Below are 16,224 nucleotides of genomic sequence, written 5' to 3' on the forward strand. Positions count from 1 at the left end.
TCCCTGCCCACAACAAATTTACAGTCCAGAGATTTGGGACTTGTCATTTCTCCTGCCCTCCATACCAGTTTTGAACATCGTAAATGATAATGATGGTAAACATATAATAATAATAGTGATGTCATTTACTAAGTGCTTATTATGTGCCAGGCACTACTCTAAGCTCTGGGATGGATGCAAGGTAGGGTTGGACACAGTGCCTGTCCCACCTAAGGCTCATGGTCTCTATCCCCATTTTACTGATGAGGTAACTGAGGCATAGAGAAGTGAAGTGATGCCCAAAGTCACAGGGCAGACAAGTGCTGGATTGGGATTAGAAGCCATGAACTTCTGACTCCCAGGCCTGGCTGCTATCCACTATGCCATACTGCTTCCCAAGCAATAATTCATTCACTCATTCAATCATTTATTGAGCACTTACTGTGTGCAAAACACTGTACTAAGCACTTGGAAAGTACAATCTGTACACTCCTCTCCTCTTGTGCTACCTTAGTCACTGCACCCCCATCTTGTCCATCTTGCCATCCACCCCTTTCCAAGTCGTTTCCCTAGCCTGGAACTCCACCTCCCTCCATATATGCCAGACCACCACTCTCTACGCTTCCATCTCCTCTAGACTGTAAGCTCGTTGTGGACAGGAAATGTATCTGTTTATTGTTATATTGTATTCTCTCGAACACTTCGTACAGTGCTCTGAATTTACTATGTTCTCTATCACCGTGGATGGCACGACCATCCTTCCCGTCTCTCAGGCCCGCAATCTCGGTGTCATCCTTGACTCGTCTCTCTCGTTCACCCCACACATCCTATCCGTTACCAAGACCTGCCGGTTTCACCTCTATGATATCGCCAAGATCCGCCCTTTCCCCTCCACCCAAACGGCTACCTTACTGCTACAGGCTCTCGTTATATCCCGGCTAGACTACTGTGTCAGCCTTCTCTCTGACCTCCCTTCCTCCTTTCTCGCCCCGCTCCAGTCTATTCTTCACTCCGCTGCCCGGCTCATCTTCCCACAGAAACGATCTGGGCCTGTCACTCCCCTTCTTAAACAACTCCAGTGGTTGCCTATCAACCTCCGCTCCAAACAAAAACTCCTCACTCTAGGCTTCGAGGCTCTACATCACCTTGCCCCTTCCTACCTCTCCTCCCTTCTCTCTTTCCACCGCCCACCCCGCACGCTCTGCTCCTCCGCCGCCCACCTCCTCACCGTCCCTCGGTCTCGCCCATCCCGCCGTCGACCCCCGGGCCACGTCCTCCCGCAGTCCTGGAACGCCCTCCCTCCTCAAACTGATTCTCTTCCCCTCTTCAAAACCCTACGCTCAATAAATACTATTGAATGAATGAATACTTAAATCTCACCTCCTCCAAGAGGCCTTCCCAGACTGAGCTCCTCTTCTCCCTCTACTCCCCCTGCCACCCCCCCTTTACCTCTCCGCAGCTAAACCCTCTTTTCCCCCTTTCCCTCTGCTCCTCCACCTCTCCCTTCCCATCCCCACAGCACTGTACTCGTCCGCTAAACTGTATATATTTCCATTACCCTATTTATTTTGTTAATGAAATGTACATCGCCTTGATTCTATTTAGTTGCCATTGTTTTTATGAGATGTTCTTCCCCTCGACTCTATTTATTGCCATTGTTCTTGTCTGTCCGTCTCCCCCAATTAGATTGTAAGCCCGTCAAACGGCAGGGACTGTCTCTATCTGTTGCCGACTTGTTCATTCCAAACGCTTAGTACAGTGCTCTGCACATAGTAAGCGCTCAATAAATACTATTGAATGAATGAATGAATGAATGAATGAATATGGACTCATATCATACAAATGACTGACCGACTGACTTTCAAAGCACAATTAAGGTCACATTTCCTCCCTGAGACCTTCCCTGATTAAACCCTCTTTTTCCTGGTTCTCTCTCCCTTCTGCATTGTCTATGCACTTTGAGCTGTAACCTTTGGATATTTAATGCTCTCCCCACCCCCAACCCAACATCACTAATATACATATCTTTAAATTATATATTATAAATTACTTATTTATTCCTATTAACGCCTGTCCTCCCCTCTAGACTGTGAGCTCATTATGGGCAAGGAGCCTATCTACTGAAACTGTTGCACTGCATTCTTCCAAGTGCTTAGAATGGAGTTCTGCAGATATTAAGTGCTCAATAAATACCACTGATTGATCGATTGATTGACTCAGACCTAGAATTGGATCTCTACCTCGTTCCCCTTCTAGTTCCTTCCCATTTCACCCAGCTAGAGTCTGGGGATTTCCATGGGTTCGGGAGGAGAAGAAGCAAGGCCTGGTGGAGAAAGCATGGGCCTGGGAGTCGGGAAAGACATGGGATCTATTCCCGGCTCCTCAACTTGTCTGCTGTGTGATCTTGGACAAGTAGTCACTTAACTTCTCTGTGCCTCAGTTCCCTCACCTGTAAAATGGGGATTAAGGTAGTAAGCCCCATATGGGACACGGACCGTGTCCATTCTGATTAGCTTGTATCAACCCTAGCTCATAGTACAGCGCTTTGCAAATACTTTTCATTCATTCAGTAGTATTTATTGAGCGCTTACTATGTGCAGAACATTGTACTAAGTGCTTGAAATGTACAATTCAGCAGAAGATAGAGACAATCCCTGCCCATCGACGGGCTTACAGTCTAATCGGGGGAGACAGACGGACAAAAACAAGACAACTTAATCACGATAAATAGAATCAAAGGGATGTACACCTCATTAACAAATAGTAAGGGCTTAACAAATCTCATAAGGACAGGACAAGGAGATGTGGTGACAGTCAAGGCCAACCGATCTCTCCACTTCTCAGGCAGGCAGGACCACTCAGACAGACCTGCCCCGCTCCAGAGGATGTTGGGAACAGGATTTCTTGGATTTCCGTCACCCTGCTGCTGACACATTAGACCCAGGCCAGCTCTGCCCTGCTCCCTTCAGCGGGGACGCTTCTTCTGAAGAAAGACCTGGAAGAGACTGTCCATATTCTGGGGTGAGGATCCCCTTCCGGGCAGGGTGGGACACATGCAGAGGTACTGTACCCACCCATCGAAACCTCCTGGTAGAGCGTACTTACTCAGCCAGTCTGAGTACTTACTGTGTGCAGAGCACTGTACTGAGCATTTGGGAGAATACAGCATTCATTCAATCACATTTTTTGAGAACTTATTATGTGCAGAGCACTGTAATAATAATTATAATTACTATTATTAATATTGCATTTTTAAGCACTTACTCTTTGCCAGGCACTGTACTAAGCACTGGGGTAGATATAAGCAAATTGGGTTTGACACAGAACCTGTCCCTTGTGGGGCTCACAGTCTCTATCCCCATTTTACAGATGAGGTAACTGAGGCACAGAGAAGTGAAGTGAATTGCCTAAGGTGACCCAGCAGATAAGTGGCAGAGCTGATGACCTTCTGATTCCCAGGCCTGGGGTCTATCCATTATACCATGTTGCTTCTAAAGGCACTTGGGAGAGTACAATACAACAATAAACTGACACATTCCCTTCCCATAGGGAGCTTACAGTCTAGAGGAGGGGAGACAAAAACCAATAAAAATGAATTACAGATATATACATTAGTGCTGTGGGGCCTGGAGAGGGGAAGAACAAAAGGAGCAAGTCAGGGCAACGCAGAAGGGAGTGGGAGAAGAGGAAAGGGGGAACTTAGTCTGGGAAAGCCTCTTGGAGATGTGCCAATAAGACTTTGAAGAGGGGGAGAGTAATTATCTTTCAGATTTGAGGAGGGAGGGCATTCCAGGCCAGAGGCAGGATGTGGGATAGGACAATATGACAATTAATCATTCATTTATTCATTCAGTCATATTTTTTGAGTGCTTACTGTGTGCAAAGCACTGAACTAAGCACTTGGGAGAGTACAAAATAACAACGAACAGTCCCTGCCCACAGTGAGCTCACAGTCTAGAGTCCGATCAACAACCTTGCTGCCAGCAGCTGCAGGACTCATGGGAGGGACCGAGAATACTGTGGGTTTTGGGGGTCCCTGTGGTGGGTGTGGGCAGCAGGCTGGGTACCAGGAAGAGTCATTGGCTGTAGTCCTGCCTGCCTTACTGCTCTCCCCTCAGGGCAGGATGGTGTCCTCACTTCAATCCATACTTCACTCCACTGCCCGAATTATCTTTCTACAGAAACGTTCAGGACATGTCACCCCTCCACAAAAATCTCCAGTGTTGGTATTTGTTAAGTGCTTACTATGTGTAGACCACTGATCTAAGCGCTGGGGGAGATACATGGTCATCAGGTTGTCCCACGTGAGGCTCACAATTAATCCCCTTTTACAGATGAGGTAACTGAGGCACAGAGAAGTTAAGTGACTTGCCCACAGTCACACAGCTAAGTGGCAGAGTCGGGATTCAAACCCATGATCTCTGACTCCGAAGCCCAGGCTCTTTCCACTGAGCCACGCTGCTTCCCCAGTGGTTGCCCATCCACCTCCATATCAAACAAAAACTCCACACCACTGACTTTAAAGCTTTCCATCACCTTGCCCCCTCCTACCTCACCTCGTTTCTCTTTCTATAACCCAGCCTGCACACTTCCTTCTTCAAATCTTATAGACAATTATTCTCCCCCCTTCAAAGCATTAGTGAAGGCACACCTCCTCCAAGAGACCTTCCCAGTCTAAACCCCACTTTTCCTCAGCTTCTTCTACACCCCAGCCCACACACTCCGCTCCTCTGGTGCTAACCTTCTCACTGTGCCTCCATCTCAACTGTTTCACCGCCCATTCCTGACCCACATCCTGCCTCTGGCCTGAGATGTCCTCCTTCCTCAAATCCGCCAGAAAAATCACTCTTCGTCCCTTCAAAACCCTACTAAAGGTGCACCTCCTCCAAGAGGCCTTCCCACACTAAGTCCCACTTTTCCTCAGCTCCCACTCCCTTCCGTATCACCACGACTCGCTCCCTTTGCTCTTCCCCCCTCCCCACCCCACAGCACTTATGTCTTTATTTATATATCTATAATTCTATTTATATTGATGCCTGTTTATTTGTACTGATGTCTGTCTTCCTCCCTCTAGACTGTGAGCCCTTTGTGGGCAGAGACTGTCTCTCTTTATTGCTGTATTGTACTTTCCAAGTACTTGGTACAGTGCTCTGCACACAAGAAGTATTTAATAAATATGATTGAATTGAGTTGAAATGGATGGAGGCTGGGGTGGAGTGGGGACAGACCACGTAGTGGACAGTGCAATCGGTGTGATGCTCTTTAATAAAGTAGGGAAGGGGGAGAAGTGGATCATCTCCTCCTCTGACCATTGTTCCATTTATTTACTGTCCCCCAGCACTTATGTTCATCTCTGTAATTCATTTATTTATATCTGTCTTCCCCACTAGTCTGTAAGCTCACTGTGGACAGGGAATGTGTCTGTTGTATTGTTCTGTTGTAATAATATTACAATATTATTGCCACTGTTCTTGTCTGTCTGTCTCCCCGGATTAGCCTGTAAGCCCATCAAAGGGGAGGGACTGTCTCTATCTGTTACTGATTTGTACATTCCAAGCGCTTAATACAGTGCTCTGCACTTAATAAGCGCTCAAGAAATACTATTGAATGAATGAATGAATAATAATAATGATGGTATTTGTTAAGCACTTACTGTGTGCCAGGCACTGTGCTAAGCGCTGGGGTGGAAACAAGCAAATTGGGTGGGACACAATCTCTGTCCCACGTGGGGCTCCCAGGTTCAATCCCCATTTTACAGATGAGGGAACTGAAGCCCAGAGAAGTGAAGTGATTTGCCCAAGGTCACACAGCAGACAAGTGGCAGAGTTGGGAATAGAACTCATGACCTTCAGACCCCCAGGCCTGTGGTCTATCCACTATGCCATGCTGCTTCTCAGTGCTTAGTACAGTGCTCTGCCCATGGGAAGCACTCAAATCTGACTATGTACACATCTATAATTCATTTATTTATATTAATATCTGTCTCACCCTCTAGTCTGTAAATTCACTGTAGGCAGGGAATTTGTCTGTTCTATTGTAATTTGTCTGTTCTACTGTTATATTGTATTCTCCCAAGTGCTCACTACAGTGCTAATCCTGGCTCTACCACTTGCCTGTGGGGTAACCTTGGGCAAATCACTTCTCTAGGCCTCAGTTACCTCAACTGTAAAAAGGGGATTCAATACCTGTTCTCCTTCTTACTTAGACCTCAAAGACCATGTGGGGCAGGAACTGTGTCTGACCTGATTAACTTATACCTACCCTTGAACTTAGAACAATGCTTGAAACACAGTAAGTGCTTAAAAACACCATATTATTATTACTAGGGGGATGTTGAGGACAAGGATTTATATGTTAAGATTAATCAATCAAACATTCAATCAATGGTATTTATTGAATGCTTACTATGCATAGAGCACTATCTTAAGCTTTTAAGTAGATTGGGTAAGGAGACCAAAAAGGGCAAGATGGCAAGAGTGGAGCTGGGGATGGGTCAAAAGATTGGAGGCTTCTGTGGGGGAACAGAACAAATTTGTCGGGGATGGAGGGGTGGGAAGCAAGGCTGAGGAGGCGAATGGAGCTTCAGAGTTGGTGAGGTTAGAGGTTGTGCCATGACTAGAGATAATGAGATTGAACACATGTCTAAATCGGTGAGTGGATGAGGTGGGGTGGAGCAGGAGGTCAGTGGAGCTCCTGAGTGAGAGAAAATGGGTAGCAGAAACGTCGTCGGGAACACTCGCGTGGATACCTCCTGTCTCTCCCCACCTCAGTCTAAACTTTACTCCGCTGCCCGGATTAACTTTCTATAGAAAAGTTCTGGGTACATTAACCCCCTCCTCAAAAATCTCCAGTGGTTGCCTATCAACCTCCATATCAAGCAAAAACTCCTCACTATTGGCTTCAAAGCTCTCCATCACCTTGTCCCCTCCTATCTTACCTCCCTTCTCTCCTTCTACGGCCCAGCCCACATACTCCGCTCCTCTGCCGCTAACCTCCTTACTGTGCCTCATTCTCTCCTGTCCTGCCATCGACCCCTAGCCCACGTCCTACCTCTGGCCTGGAATGCCCTCCCTCCTCAAATCCACCAATCACACTTCCCCCCTTCAGAGCCCTACTGAAGGCTCACCTCCTCCAAGAGGCCTTCCCAGACTAAGCCCCCCTTTTCCTCAGCTCCCCCTCCACTCCCCATCACCCTGACTCACTTCCTTTGCTCTTCTCCCAACTCCCTGCCCCACAGCACTTGTGTATATACGTACATATTTATAATTCTATTTATTTATATTTATCTCTGCTTATTCATTTTGATGTGTATATATCTATAATTCTATTTGTTTATATTGATGCTATTCATGAGTGTTTACTTGTTTTGATGCCTGTCTCCCCCCTTCTAGACTGTATGCACATTGTAGGCAGGGATTGTCTTTATTGCGGAATTGCCCTCTCCCAAGCACTTAATATAGTGTTTTGCACACAGTAAGTGCTCAATAAACGACTGAGTGAATGAACTGAACTCCCAAGGATTAGTGTAGGGATGGAGAGAGGATGAAACAATAACAATAATAATAATGATGGTATTTGTTAAGCGCTTACTATGTGCCAAGTACTGGGGTAGATACAAGCTAGTCAGGTTGTCCTTCATGGGGCTCACAGCTTTAATCCCCATTTTACAGATGAGATAACTGAGGCACAGAGAAGTTAAGCAGCTTGCCCAAGGTCACACAGCAGACAACATTTTGGGGGCCCAACTTGACCAGGTCCCACATAGCCTCTAATCACACTCACAAACTCATAGGAGAATTTTACTCTCATTGCTACCTTCTTTGAATCCATGTTCTGGCCTCCTGGTCCCGCCCTGCAATTTTGACTAACTTTAACATCTTTTGCTCCTTCCTAGTCTCACTGTCTCTCCTCAGGACTTCAGGAAGGACTTCATCCTATATGCTATTTTTCTCTCTGACGCTCCAGATAGCCTGTTTCCATTCACTTTTCAACTCTACTGACCTCTGACTTCACCCCTCCCCACCCATAATTCAGCAGAGACACACCTTAGATCTCATCATCTCCAGACGGGGCTCCATCTCTGACTTCACTAACTGCCCCCCTTGCCCACCAACTCCACTATCCATCATAGTCTTCCCCCAACCCCGCATTCTATCATCACCCACTTCGTGACCTCCCGATTTGGGCTCCACTGCCCTTGCCCTAGGCCCTCACCCCCTTCCCTGGAGAAGTAGGGGAAACGAGAGAAAGAACAATGCTACAACTGTTGACTGCAGGAGAAACAGATCAGCAGATATGTATACTGTAACATAATAGAGATATTCACAAAAGCTGGAGAGAAGCAAAGTGCTCTAGTTGGAAGTCCACACGATTGGAAATCAGGAGACCTGAGTTCTAATTCCAGCTATACTACTTGCCTGGTGTGTGACCTTGGGCAAGTCACTTAAATTCCCTTAATCGAGGCAGTCCCCGATTAAGCTCTCTTTCCCCGACTCCCTCTCTTCTGCATCATATATACATGTGTATCTATAACCTTTGGGAACTTTTTTTTAAAAAAAGGAATTTAAGTGCTTACTTTGTGCCAAGCAGTATACTAAGCACCGGGGTCGGTACAAACTAATCAGGTTGGACACGGTCCATGTCCCATGGACCTGGGAGTCAGAAGAACCTGGGTTCTAATCCTGGCTCCACCATTTGTTTGCTGTGTGACCTTGGGAAAGTCACTTCACTTCTCTGTGCCTCAGTTACCTCATCTGTAAAATGGGGATTAAGACTGTGAGCCCCACATGGCAGAGAAACTGCATCCAACTTGATTACTCTGTATCTACCCCAGCACTTTATGCTCTCCCAAGCACTTAGTACAGTGCTCTACACACAGTGCTCAATAAATATGATTAAATGAATGAATGAACAGTGCTTCTCACATAGTAAGCACTTACCAAATATCACTATTATTATTATTATTAATCCTCATGTACAGATAAGGTACCTGAGGCACGGTAAGCTAAGTGATTTGCCTAAGGTCAAACAACAGACCAGTGGCAGAGTCGGAATTAGAACCCAGATCATTCTTACTCCCATGCCCTTGCTCTATCCACTAGGCCGAACTACTTTTCACCCCCATATCACTTAGGTACCTGTCCATAATATATTTATTTATATTAATGTCTGTAAGTTTTTAAAAATACCACAATTATCTTTATTGCTATTATTGAAAATAATTGTAGTGCCTGGACACGATGAGATCATGAACTCTGTGAGCCCCTTGTGGTACAGGGACTGTGTCCAACCTGTTTAGGTTCTATCTACCCCAGTGCTTAGAACAGTGTTTGGCATACAGTGAGCCCTTCAAATGCCATAATTATTCCTTGTTACAGAGAGAAAAAACCAACACCGGCAGGATCTAGCAATCAACCGAACGTGAGAGTTGGAAGTACCGACCAAAATCCCACCTCTGCGGAAATGGTTTTCCGAAGGAAAAGAGGAGAGCCCCACCCAAGAACGGACCGACTCGTGCCTCTCTTCAGCTCTCTTGGGGAGACTCAACCCTCTTTCCCAATCGGGAACACTTGTAAAACAATGCAGACCAGGAGGGAAAAAACAGAGGTAGCCAGAGAGGCCTTTCCCACAGGTCATTCCCAGAAGGCCCTGGCCCCCTCTCATGGCTGCATCCTCCAGCGAGAGAGGAAGGACTCGGGGTCAAGGGTCGAGCCGCAAGAATGGAATAGGAGGAAACTGCCGGTCATTTCTTACAAACGGGGCAGCAAGTTGATACAAAGCACTTCAGGAGTGGAATCTCAGGTTCCATTTCCGGGAGCTGGGCTGAGCTAAGAATTTTTCTGTTGTTTTTGGATCTCACTGCTGTCTGCACCAGTGAAGAGGACTTGAAGGTGGTTCACAAAAGGGAAGAGAAGATGGTGGAAGACCAAGAAGTGGAAACTAGTTAAAGGGGAAAGTAGTTGAGAATATTTAGTTTAAGGAAGGGAAGACAGAAGGGAGATACAATAAGAATAACAATAATTATGGTACTTATTAAGCACTTACTATGTGCAAACACTGTTTTAAGTGTTTGGGTAGATACAAGATAATCAGATTGGACATGGTCCTTGTCTCACATGAGTCTCACACTCTTAATCTCCATCTTCCAGATGAGGTACCTGAGACCCAGAGAAATTAAGTAATAATAATAATAATAATAATAATGGTATTGTTAAGCACTTACTATGTGCCAAGCACTGTTTTAATCTCTGGGATAGATGCAAGGTGATCAGCTTGTCCCATATGGGGCTCACAGTCTTAATCCTCATTTTACAGATGGGGGAACTGAGGCCCAGAAAAATTAAATGACTTGCCCATGGTCACACAGCAGACCAGTGGATGATCCGGAATTAGAACCAGGACTCTCTGATTCCCCGGCCCGTGCTCTAATCCACTAAACCACGCTGCTTCCCCTAATGACAGTCCTGAGGCTAGATATTTTCAACTCCTTTCAGCTTTTTGTAGTTCCCTTCTTTGGTCTTTTACCATCTTCTTTACTCTCCTGTAAAGGGCAGGCTGAGAATAGCACTAATTGCGTGCTCAAGTACTGGAAGATCATTAAGTAGAGGGCCGTGACTGCTGTCCTCTGTCCCCATTGAGGCCAGAACAAAAGGAAGTGGCTGGGAACTGAAGTGGGAGGCATTTAGACTAAACATAATGAAGACAAGCGGAGTTAAACCCTGGAATGGGATGTTCTGAGAGATAATGGAATCCGTTTCCCTGGGATCTTTGAAGTCATCAATTCTCTTCAGAGGAATTCAAACACTGCTGGAGTGCCTTCCAGCCCAAGCCTTCAGGGATTGTCATTCCAAACATCGAGTCTCCCCTTCCTATCCCTGGTGGCCCTCCTGGGTGGAGACGGTTCTTTTCTTAACCTCGGCACTTCCACCTCTGTTCCATCCCCTTCCCATACGTCACCCCCTGCCTGCCAAGTTGGCTCAAGAAAGGGAGGGGTAGGCTTAAGGTCTTCTGATTGCAATTGGGTATCAAGATGGGGGGCGAGAAGGATGGTGATTTGGTCTGGGGGAAAGAGCACTGCTCTGGGAGGCAGCAAATCTGGGTGCTAATCCTAGTCTTGTCTGTAAATGTATAATATAATAATGCTATCTCCTAAGTGCTTACTCTGTGAGTGCTTACTCTGTGCTAGGAACTGTACTGAACGCTGGGGTGGATACAAGCAAATTGGGTTGGACATAGTCCCTGTCCCAGGTGGGGCTCTCAGCCTCGATCCCCATTTTATAGATGAAATAACTGAGGCACAGAGAAGTGAAGTGACTTGCCCAAGGTCACACAGCAGACAAATGGCAGAGCTGGGGTTAGAACTCATGACCTTCTGACTCCCAGGCCCATGCTCTATCCATTACACCATGCTGCTTTTCTAATATGGCTACTATGTGTGCAGAGCACTCTGCTAAGTGCTTGGGAGAGTACAGTTCAACAGAGTTGGTGGACACCTTCCCTGTTCACAGTGAAGATGGAGAGGGGAGAGGGAAAGAGTCTAGAGGGGGAGATAGATATGAATATAAACAAATAAATTCCAGATATGTACATAAATGTTGTGGGGATAAGGGAGGAGTGAATAAAGGGAGCTAATCAGGGTGTCCCAGAAGGAGTAGGAAAAAGGTCATGGGTTCTAATTCCGGCTCTGCTCCTTGTCAGCTGTGTGACCTTGGGCAAGTCACTTCACTTCTCTGTGCCTCAGTTACCTCATCTGTAAAATGGGGGTGAAGACTGTCAACCCTATGTGGGACAACCTGATTACCTTGTATCTACCCCAGCTCTTAGAAACAGTGCTTGGCACATAGTAAATGCTCAACAAATACCAACATTATTATTATTAGTAGTAGTAGTATTAAAAGAGGAAAGGAGGGCTTAGTCAGGGAAGACCTCTTGGAGTAGATGTACCTTCAATAAGGCTTTTAAGATGGGAAGAGTAATTGTCTGTCGTCTGTGAAGTGGGAGGGCACTCCATGTCAGGAGCAACAAGTGGGCGAGAGGTTGGTGGCGAGATAGATGAGAGTGAGGTCTAGTGAGTAGGTAGGGGATTAAGTAATAATAATGTTGGTATTTGTTAAGGGCTTACTATGTGCAAAGCACTGTTCAAGTGCTGGGGTAGATACAGGGTAATCAGGTTGTCCCATGTGAAGCTCACAGTTAATCCCCATTTTCCAGATGAGGTAACTGAGGCCCAGAGAAGTGAAGTGACTTGCCCACAGTCAAACAGCTGCCAAGTGGCAGAGCCGGAATTCAAACCCACGATGTCTGACGCCCAAGCCCGGACTCTTCCCACTGAGCCACGCTGCTTCTCTAAGTCTGTGAGCCCCTCGTAGGACAGGGACTGTGTCCAACCTGATTAGCTTACATCTACCCCAGCGCTTAGTACAGTGACAGGAAGATAGTGGGAGCTTAACAAATACCCTAAAAAACCTAGTAGCACTAATAAAATCCTCTAATAACAACTGTGGTATTTGTTAAGCTCTCGCTATGAGACATTCCCTGCCCTAAGCACTGAGGTTGATCCAAGATAATCAGGTGGTACCACCACAGCCTCTGCCCCACAGGGTTCTCACAGTCTAAGGAGGGAGAACAGGTATTTAATTCTCATTTTATAGGTAAGGAAACTGAGGTGAGAGAAGTGAAATAACTTGCCCAAGGTCACCCAGAGGCAAGTGTCAGAGACAGTCGAAAAATCGATTGCATTTCCTGAGCACTTCAGAGCATTCATTCATTCGATCATATTTATTTACCACTTACTGTGTGCAAAGCACTGTACTAAGAGCTTGGGAGAGTACAGTGCAACCATCCTCTGCTCTTCCTCCCCTTCCCATCACCCTTACTCCCTCCCTCTGCTTTACTCCCTTTCCCTCCCCACAGCACTTGTGTATAGTTGTACATATTTATTATTCTATTTATTTTATTAAGGATATGTTTTTATCTATAATTCTATATATTTATTTCGATGCTATTGATGCCTCTCTTTTGTTTCGTTGTCTGTCTCCCCCTTCTAGCCTGGTGTTGGATAGGAATTGTCTCTGTTGCCAAATTGTACATTCCAAACGCTTAGTACAGTGTTCTGCACACAGTAAGCACTCAATAAATATGATTGAATGAATGAATCGAACTGGTAGACCCAATCCCTGCCCGCAAGAAGTCTTTGGGGAAGACAGACATTAGAATAAATTATTAATAAGGGAAATGGCAGAGTGGCAGGTTATGTGGGGCTGGTGGAAGGTGAATACTAAGTGCTTAAAGGGCACAGATCCGAATGCGTGGGCTACAAAGAAGGGAGGGCGAAAGGAATTAATTATAAAAACCTGGGATATAACCAACATGGGACCATCATTCTGAGTCTGATGGGTTTTTTATAGATTTCCAACAGGGATGGAAAAAGTTCATGAAAGGAGAAATTCTCATTTCCTTTTAAAGTATCAGATTTCAGGAGTTGGTGGGCGGTTATCTTAAACCCAACATGTTCAAAACACTGTTTGCAACAGTGGTTGAACTTGGAAATGTTAAATGGCAAATTGCATGCAGACATTTACGATGACATTTCCTAAGAAGACGGCAGAGTGGAAAGAGCACGGGCCTCGGAGTCAGAAGACCTGGGTCCTAGTCCCGGCACCACATTTGTCTTCTGTGTGACCTTGGGCAAGTCACTTCACTTCTCTGTGTCTCAGTTACTCTATCTGTAAAATTGGGGTTAAGACTGCAAACCCTATGTGGTTCAGGGACTGTGTCCAACCCAATTATCTTGTATTTATCCTGGCACCCAGTACAGTACTTGGCACATAGTAAGTGCTTAGCAAATACTTTTTTTTTAAAAAAAAAGGACAACAAATAGGTATTTTGACCCTTAAAAGCCTTTAGCCTCACTATGACTTACTGTGAATCTCCTGTGAATCACGGACTACATCTAAATCAGTGAATGTGTATTTCTCCCTAGCACTCAGTACAGTGTGCTGAACTTTTTAAGAGCTAAATACCACCACAATTCCTGCTGTCACAAGTTTGGTGTTAAATGAAAAAGAAAATTTCTGATGTTTACTTTCAGCATACATTCATTTCAAAGGTATGCTAAAAGTCTAGTCAACAGAATTACTGCATCATTAAAATCAACTGTATAAAAACTTGACGTTCTACATCCGTGAGGCAACTTAGCACAGATTCAAAATATCCAGGATCTTTTAGAAAGTCATTCATTTGATAATACCTGCCTATACTTCTGGCTACCATTTTTGTGAATTTTCAGAGGAACTTACCATTGTAGATGAGAAGTACTGGGCCCTGGTGGAAAGAGCCCCAATCTGGCAGTCAGAGGCCTGGGTTCTAATCCCATCTCTGCCACTTGTCTGTTGTGTGACCCTGGGCAAGTCACTTTGCTTTTCTGTGCCTCAGTTCCCTTATCTGCAAAATGGGGATTCAAACCCATTCTCCTTTCTACTTAGACTGTGAGACTCACTGTGGGACCTAATGATCTTCTATCCACCCCAGTGCTTGATACAGTGCTTGGCACATAATAAGTACTTACCGAATATTGCTAGTATTATTAATAAATGGAGACCACCTGGCTTCTAATCTCATTGTGGGCAGGGACTGTGTCTGTTTATTGTTGTATTGTACTCTCCCAGGAGCTTAGTACAGTGCTCTGCACAAAGTAAGGGCTCAATAAATGTGATGGAATTGATGAATAAAGTATGTGCCTTGATCATTGGGCTGAGATGAGCAGCAGGAGGGTGAGTGGGTATAGCAGTAGAAAAAGGTGGAAAAGTTCTGGAAAGAGTCTTGTCTTACACTGTTGAGTCATCTCCGACCCATATCGACACCATGGACATATCTGTCCCAGAACGCCCCACTTCCATCTGCAATCGTTCTGGACACATCTGTCCCAAAACACCCCACTTCCATCGGCACTCGTTCTGGTAGTGGGTCTATAGAGTTTTCCTGGTAAAAATACAGAAGTGATTTACCAATGCCGCCCTCCGCGCAGTCAACTTGAGTCTCCCCCTCAACAGTCTCCCATGCTGCTGCCGCTGCCCATCCTGGGTGAGTTTTGACTTGTAGCCGATTGCCTTCCACTCAGCAGCCACTGCCCAAGCTAGAAATGGAATGGACAGGCCTCTGCTTGACTCTCCCTCCCGTAGCTGAGAGTAGCAGAATACTGGAAACTCTCCAGGTGCGACCCTGAGAGGGAGATTGGAAGGAGTGAGGAAAATTTTCAGGTGGGTAATTAATTGCAGGAGTTTAAGAAATCTATTTGTCCCAAACCATTCTTCCCCAGAGTGGTCTCAAAGGCCCTGAAAGGACAAGTATAGTGGGGCAAGCTGGTGCCATTCTTCTGATTGATTCAGCTTGCTGAAGGACCAAATAGCCCCTCAACATGGGCGGGAAGCAGCATGGCCTAGCCCATAGAGCACTGGCCTGGGATTCACCAAGACCTGAATTCTAATTCTGGATCCACCACTTGTCTGCTGTGTGACCTTGGCTAAGTCAATTCACTTCTCTGCGCCTTAGTTACCTTATCTTTAAAATGGGTATAAAGACTGTGAGTCCCATGTGGGACAAGGACTGTGTCCAACCTGAATTGCTTGTATCTACCCAGAACGATTGCAGAATCGTAAGCCCTGGTAAACCCTTAACAAATGCCACAATTATTATTATCATTACTGGGGAATTGAGGAATGTTCTTCTGGCAAGGTGACAGCAGAAGAAATCGTTGTGCATGTTGATTGGCAACAATCAAGGCACACACACTAAAGTGTGAGGTTTTTTTGGGTTTTTTTCACATGGGGATTCATCAGGAACATAATCTCACATTGCAAGAGAACCTTTAGAGGACAAAAAGTGCTTATATAAAAACCAGAAGAGACTTATGAAAGGGAAAGATTTAGAATGTTAAAATAATAATAATGATAACTTTGGTTTCTGTTAAGCACTTACTATGTGCCGGCCACTGTAATAATAATAATGTTGGTATTTGTTAAGCGCTTACTATGTGCCGAGCCCTGTTCTAAGCCTGGGGTAGACACAGGGGAATCAGGATGTCCCACGTGGGGCTTACAGTCTTAATCCCCATTTTACAGATGAGGTAACTGAGGCACAGAGATGTTAAATGACTTGCCCACAGTCACACAGCTAAGTGGCAGAGCTGGGATTCGAACTCACGACCCCTGACTTCAAAGCCCATGCTCTTTCCACTGTGGCACACTG

This window comes from Ornithorhynchus anatinus, chromosome 1 (assembly GCF_004115215.2).
Source record: "Ornithorhynchus anatinus isolate Pmale09 chromosome 1, mOrnAna1.pri.v4, whole genome shotgun sequence".
Lineage (NCBI taxonomy): Eukaryota > Metazoa > Chordata > Mammalia > Monotremata > Ornithorhynchidae > Ornithorhynchus > Ornithorhynchus anatinus.